Source organism: Cupressus sempervirens, chromosome 4, assembly GCF_028749045.1.
Source record: "Cupressus sempervirens isolate cs-2001-9-10 chromosome 4, ASM2874904v1, whole genome shotgun sequence".
NCBI lineage: Eukaryota > Viridiplantae > Streptophyta > Pinopsida > Cupressales > Cupressaceae > Cupressus > Cupressus sempervirens.
In genome coordinates, this window is record NC_143121.1 from 198,485,173 (window position 1) to 198,491,275 (window position 6,103).

Sequence of the window (6,103 nt, forward strand, 5' to 3'; positions counted from 1 at the left end):
TAGATTGCCATAGCTAAAAATGATACACAGTACAAGGAGATTGACACCTCAAAAGTGTTTGCAAATAGAGATTCCAAGGAGTTTGATGTAGCAATAGCAAAACTAATGGAAAAGAATAGATCTCAAGCAGAAGAGATCAGAACTCTCAAGATTGAACAAGAATCTCAAGCCATGATGCTTTGTGAAATGACTATACAAAAGAAAAGAGCTATTGAAGATAAGGCTATGATAGAAGAAGAAAAAATAAACCTTGCTAATAGATTGGAGGAAAAGTCAATTGAGCTTGCAAGAATTTCTAACATGCAATTAGATACCCTAAGCCAGATGATGAATGCACATCATGAGCAAAATGTTAAGGACATTGAGATCTCTACACTAAAGATGCAAAATGAACAACTGCAAAATGACTTGAGAAGAGAAAATAAAATTTCAAAAAGCTTCAAAAAACCTAATGAAGCCATCAAGTATTTTGAACAGCTACTAAAATCACCAAAATCCAACAATGACACTTCAGGACTAGGATACACCAACACTAAAAAAGGAGAGTCATCCAAGACTGCTGAAGAAAGAAGTGACAAAGGTAAGAATACTAATGCTACTTGTCATTTTTGTGGTCAAAAGGGACATACCTCTAATGTGTGTAGGAGAAAGAATGCCCATTAGCATGACAAACCTAAAAATATGGGCCATTGTCACAAGTGCAACAAGTAAGGACATCATGCACATGATTATAGGACTAGAACCATATGAAAACCAAAATTTGAAGATCACTCCTACAATTGCAAGAAGTATGGACATAGAGATTTTGAGTGTAGATCAAAGCCTATGTGGACACCTAATCAACCAGCAAGATCAAATAATCATGGACATCACTACAATTACGACTACAACACTAGAAATAGCTATCAATACTACCAAGAGTATGGCCACATCTCTAAAAATTGCATAAGAACACATTTCAGTGGAAACTACAGTAGATAGTTGAGCCAAACTACATGCTTCAGTTGTTTGAAGACTAGAAATATCAACAAGAATTGTCCAACAAGGTCAAAGGCACCCAACGTAGAGTTCAACAAAGGAGAAGGAAAAGTAGATTTTGAATACATTAGAGGTGATATGAATAAAACATGGAAGAAGAAAGATGGAGGTAAGAAATCCAATGGAGGGATCACTTCACCCAAAAGGTCAAGTGGTCACACATCACCCAACTAAGCAAAAGAAAGTATGTGGAACTAATATACAAAGCTTTATCATACAGAAATTTTAAGACAAGAATAGTAAGTACTGAAAAGGATATTGAGATGCAAAGTTAAAACTTCAAGTTTTCACAAGTATTGTCAAGTAAGGAAAGTTGCCTTTAGATGCTGAGTAAAGATCTAGTATATGCTGAGTTGTCTGCCAAAGTCAGTAGGAGCTGAGTGATTAGTTGCAACTAAGTTAGTAGTGGATACCAAGTGAAAGGAGAATTTGTATTGAAGCTGAGTAAGGGAAAACTCCAGTATATGCTGAGTGTTACAAAGACAATGGAAGCCAAGTAAAACAAAATTGCTTAAGGAGCTAAGTGGATAGTTGTAAATGCACTAAGCATTAAATGCTATGAAACAAGGGTATATGATCACATCATGAGAAAAGAGAAAAAGACAGGAAGAGAGCATAATGATTTGTAAGAAGAGTTTGAAGTATTTGAGTAGATTTCAACTGAGATTCAGCATAGTTTTGATGATTCAAGGTATTTATACTTGTGTCAAGCTACACCTTTTTGAAATTTTTTTGTGTTGAAACCCTACATTTTACAAATGGCCTCTAGTACTAGGAAACTTGAGGATAAAGAGTCATTTGAAGTTCAATTAGTGTCAAATGAAGTTAAGCAACACGATTTTTGACCTATCCCTAAAGTTGCATTAAAAGTGACCTAGCCAAAGCCCTATCCATAATTCCTCCTAAAGTTGTAATAGTCAAAAGTGTTAGTAGATGTTATAAGTGCAAAAGAGGTACTATTGAAGACATGGAAATCAGGAATGCATATGATAGATTGTGTGAGAATGGAGTCTTGAAGGAAGAGTTTCAAATCATTGAGAAGAAGGGCTTAACCCATGCCCTAGAGTTGCCTACTATTTTTAAAATTGAATGGATTAGAATTGTACTCATTAGGATACGTAATGGTAACTTATGGTTAGAAGATGGGCTAGGCAAAATATCAAAAATGATTGTTCATAGGGTAATAGGGTATCCAACCCTAGATTGGCCTAAATCCCTAAGGAGTGACTCCAAAGAAGATATTAAGAAAAATACTAGAGCCAAGTGGAACAAGAGAGGCATGACCATTGATACTATTAAGGATCCTTTTGTTGATTTTGTTGTCAAAGTCATTTCCTATAAATTTTACCAATCTAGTAGACTCAACAGTGTTCCCTGTATTGTAGTAGATGTTGGTTATAAACTTATTAAAAAGGATCATACCTATTATCTAGCATAATTGCAACTACAACATATCAATGAGAATTTGGGAGCTACAAGGAGAGCAAAGGGAGCTCAATGCAAATTTGGAGCAATTTTGATATGTGTATTTTTCTATGTACAAAGTGAATTCACCTCTTTTGGAAAGGTTATCTAGAAGAAAAATAGGTCCATAGTAGCATAGGTAAATGAATACATTGAACAAATGGGAGCAAATTTTGAAACACTCATGACTAGCTATTTTGAAGAAATCAATGAAACAAAGAATTAGGATCCCAGTCTCACTTGTGGGGCAGCATATAAATGATATTTGTTTTCTTATTAATATTGACTATACCTACATCGAAGCAGCCATACCAAGGGTAAGATGGCTTAGACCACTTGGTTATGAGATAAACATTGATGAAGCATTTGTGCCAATAATAGCTCTACTTGCAAAAGAAGTAGATAAAAGTGCCCAACATTTTGGTACATATGATGTAGTAAGATCAAAGGTAGACATGGAATTGAAGACTGCTTCTACACTTAAGAAAAATGACAAATTAGTAAAGAATCTCAAGCCCAAATTTGGAGAAGGCAAAAAAAAAAGTAGAGGAAGAAGAAGATGATGAAGAGGAAGGTGAAGATGAAGAAAAATAGGGCCAAGAGCCACTTACTTTTATCCAAGGAATGGGTGAAGATACTAAGGAACAAGAAGGTGCTAGACAAACCAAGAAAGCACCCAAGGTAGAGGCAAAGAAGAGAAAGGCTCAAAAGCAGCCTACAACATAGCCTAAAGGAAAGAAAATAGCCAAGCCAAGCCGAACAAAACCTACCAATAGGGCAAATACAAGGGCCACAAAAAAGGTGGCAAAGGAATAAGAAAAGAAGAAAGACATAGAGCAGGGAGAGCCAACATAGAAGAAACAAAGGAGAAAATATGTGGCACCTCCAGAGTTGGATGAGGAAAGAACTGAGTCTGATGATAACAAGTAGTTTAGAGTGGTCAGTCACACCGCTAAATTAGATTTGGAAAACATTTGTGACAATATTAGGGACAATGCAAACTTGTCAGGACTTAAAGGCATTAATTTTAATAAGTTGACAAGAGAGGAACAAAAAATTGTGCAAGAATCAATTTACACTATGATGGCCAAGTTCAAGAACACTCCAGTTGAACTTGATAATACTATGCCTAAGGAGTTATATTCAATTGTAGAAAATAAATGGCATTATTGTCTAAACATGGAGAAGGAGATAAGAGAATCAACTTTGGCTCGTGTGATGCTTAAACTAACAAAATTCCAAATAAGTAAGACAAGTAAGAAGCATGGGAGTAAATTTGCACCCAAATACAGAGCCTTCAACATTTTGCAAAATAAAATTGAAGATGTTGTGAAGAAGTCCACTCTCATGTCAAAAGTAATTTATGGTCTCTAGATAGTTAAGGAAGGAAAAGAAGATCCCTTTGAGGGAAGGAATGATGAAGACAATGAAGAAGAAAATGAAAAGGAAGAATAAGGAGAGAACGAAAAGATAGATGTTACAGTGGAGAAGGAAACACAAAAGGATGATATCGAAATAGCTAAGGAGCAGCAACAGGAATAGAAAGTACAAGACACACAATTTCCACCTCCTAGTCCTCCACATGCAACACCCACACTTGTAGAGATAGTAATTGTGAAGGATGTTCCTGACACCTCTGGTCAAAACATCAATGCATTGACTATAGAGGATCTTAGGAAGATCCTTCACCAGACCACACTACAAGCACAATTGTGTACCAATCCAGTCTTGGTGAGTGTGGAGGAACTTCAGAAAGCTATAGTTGAGATTAAAAAGGAGAACATTAATCCACAAGAACCACCTTCACATACTCCAGTGGCTACAAGTGGACAACCACAAGAGCAAGGAATGCAAGATGCATCAGCTAAGGTTGACACCACAATTATAGTGGCTTCAACTACCGAGGAGTAAGCAAAGGACTAAACAGGATAGAAGGATACCTCTACCATTACAACACAAAGTCAAGGTGCACCTCCTCAAATCATAATCACTGATTAAGGTAGAACTAAAGAGGACAAGGGAGAGAGCCCTAAGGAAAAGTAACAAGAGGCAATTCAAAAATTGATAAATTTTCCTACTACAGGGACTCCCATTATAACTATGTAACCGAGCACTGATGTAGTACCATTGCAAATATCAGCACCAAGCATTAGCTCTACCAAGGGAGCAAGAGTAACTATGGAGACCCTGCACTTGATGAGGAGATAGTCATACCAAGATCTGACTATAAAATAATGATCATAAAATAGATCAATGAAGTGCAAGAGGCACTAGAGAAGAAGAAGAAGCAAGAGATACTCAGGAATGAGTATAGATAAAGGCAAGCATTGAAAGAAATCAAAGACATCTTTCTAGATGCTTTCAACTTGCATGTATGTAATGAGACAAAGCCCATCATGGAAAAATTATCCAACATAGTGGACTAGGTATATAATGAAGACCTAGACACCAATGTCAAATTACTTGAATTGTCTAAAAAGAAATTTTAGATGAAGGTAAATGAGAAAATATCTAGTGAGATAGCACTGTCATAGGTGGAGCTGGCAAAGAAGGTTGAGAAGGTGAAAGTAGTACCCAAATTGTGTAATTCCTCATACTTCACACAAGAGACCAGCCAGAGGATATTGAGCTTGGAGAGGAACCTCAAAGTATCTAGCATGTAGCTACCAAAGGATCCAACTCAAAGTGAGAAGCATTTTGCTACAATGCTTCACACACAAAAGGAATTAGCTATACTTACAGTAGACGAGGCAAACACCAAGGCCAATTTAATAAAAATCCAGTCTTCCATAACCCCTCACATGGAAGTTTTACATAAAGAAATGACCTATATAGAGAATGTCTTGAAGAAAGATCCCAATCTTTCTACATTGGAAGGCCTAGTACACCTTGCAATAGAGAAAGCCATCCAACTTAAAGCATTGGAAACTACATTAGACAATTGTGATGCTTCTCTAAAGATGATAATGGAGGTAAATAAATCTTTTTTGGCTAAGTATTCAATTTATTCATAGGACCCTTTGACATAAGTTTTAAAAAGGGGGAGATAATACATTATGAAGATATGGGGGAGATAATACATTATGGAGATAATAAATGAGGGGGAGATAATAAAATTTTGAGTTTTGAGGAGAGATAAGGAGATAAAGCCAAAAGGTTACAAAAATAGCAAGGGAAGATGTGTGAAAGGGGTAGTAACAATAGAGCAGACATGGGAAGGAATAACAAGGCAGAGATAAAAAGTATTTGAATAATCAGCATGAGACAAATTCAACATAAGGAGTTTTGGATATAGAAATGGCACATTAGCTCAGGGGGAGTTACATGTTTTTGAGGTATATAGTCTTCTACAAAATTTTGAACATGTTTTTGATGTTTTGTACATATGCCAAGCAAGATGTATATTGTACTCATAGAGATCAGTTTCATAATGCTTAGTTAAGTATTTTTGACACTCATGTCAAAGGGGGAGATTGTTGGTCTCAGATTGGTTTTGACAATTGAGTGTCAACACACTTAGGAAATTTCTAAGTTGATGTCAAGTATATTATAGATGTCGAGTTATAGTATGTGCTGAGCCAGAAATTCAACAGGTGCCAAG